A 1516-nucleotide genomic window follows, 5' to 3' on the forward strand; every position below is an offset into this window, starting at 1 on the left:
TTTCAGTGGCCACCCAAAGATTTAGTGTCTGTGATGCACATGCACAATACGTGTATGTGCATGACGGAACCCACTTGCATTTCCTAAAGGATATACAAGCAAGAGTCATGCATAGCACTACATGCTTTCTAAAAGCAAATCAGGAAATTGTGCTCTTAGTGAGACACACGTCCTGAAGTACAAGACAAACCAGGGCTTTGACACTCAACACACAACTATTACTGCTGTCTATGTGACAGAAAAATATAAACAGCTCCCCTCTGAGAGACAAACATACATCACAAGGATGATCATCCTGACAGGTCTGCTGCTGAGATGAACCCTCTGCTATCAGCAATAGGTGGGGGGACAAATCCACTTAATGTTGCACTTAATGTATTTTGCTCTATTATAATTTGTAAAGTGAAATACATTCTGTTTTAAAAGAGATACATGAAATGATAAAAAAAAAGCTTTAGGGCACAGTTTATGCAATGTCTGTAAAATATGAGACCAGACAGTATTCTGTTCCTCTGCTGCTCGTTGTTGTCGCTCTCAGTGCTCTGACTGTAAAACGTAGATAATATTAAAATAGCTTTGAAGAAATGTTATTTCACTATTCAACAAACAAATGATGTGGGGTTCAGTATTGTGTTTACTTTGTGTGGAGTGGGGGAAGTGAAAGAGACACATCCTTTGACCTCTGACCTCTGCTGGAGGATTTCTCGACAGCCTGGCATCAACAGGAAATCTGTGACCTTCACACACTGGCACACACAAGCGATTACACATAGTTTTGGAGAACATGAGGCTTCTCTCAGTACTGTTAAAAAAAACACACACATTGTTTCACTGTGATTGACTTCCAAGATGAATGCCCTCTTGTTGTGTAATGTAAATTAAAGTGAAATTAAACAAAGCAGTGGCTACACATGGTCAGTCAGGAGGGTGGAAACAAATGTCCATGATGAGAACCTAAAACTCATCTTAAAATAATGTACAGCTCTCTCTCAATGACTGTAATTAGATAATAACAGCAGCAGACAGGAATTTGTTGGATTGTTTAGTAGCTGTTAGATTAAGACGTATGAATGGACACACCTACTCATGTACAGGTTTTTTTACTTTCTAAATAGTGGAAACCACCACACCTTATCCTCCATGCTTCACATTATAGTTCCTCTTTCCTGCATCTCACAGAGGTTGAAACAAAAACAATCTCAAATTTGTACTCAGATTAGACCAAAGCAGAGATTTCTACTAACCCAGTGTCCATTCTCAGTGTTTCTTATCCCAAGTCATTTTCTTCTTGTTATTTGCCTCCTGCAGCAGATTTTTCTTTGTAGCAATTCAACTGCGAAGGCCTGGTTAAATCATGTAGACTCTGATATTAGGTGCTACAAATTAGTGATTTCAGAGGTTGTTTCCTATTTAACTTATTCTTGGTCTTAGTCTTCCAGATGATAAGTCAGATGTCCTAGGATGGATTCAACATAATATTCGATGACTTTTGCACCTGCTCCTAAAGACACATGCT

Source organism: Leuresthes tenuis, unplaced genomic scaffold, assembly GCF_036924035.1.
Source record: "Leuresthes tenuis unplaced genomic scaffold, fLeuTen1.0.hap1 SCAF_9, whole genome shotgun sequence".
NCBI lineage: Eukaryota > Metazoa > Chordata > Actinopteri > Atheriniformes > Atherinopsidae > Leuresthes > Leuresthes tenuis.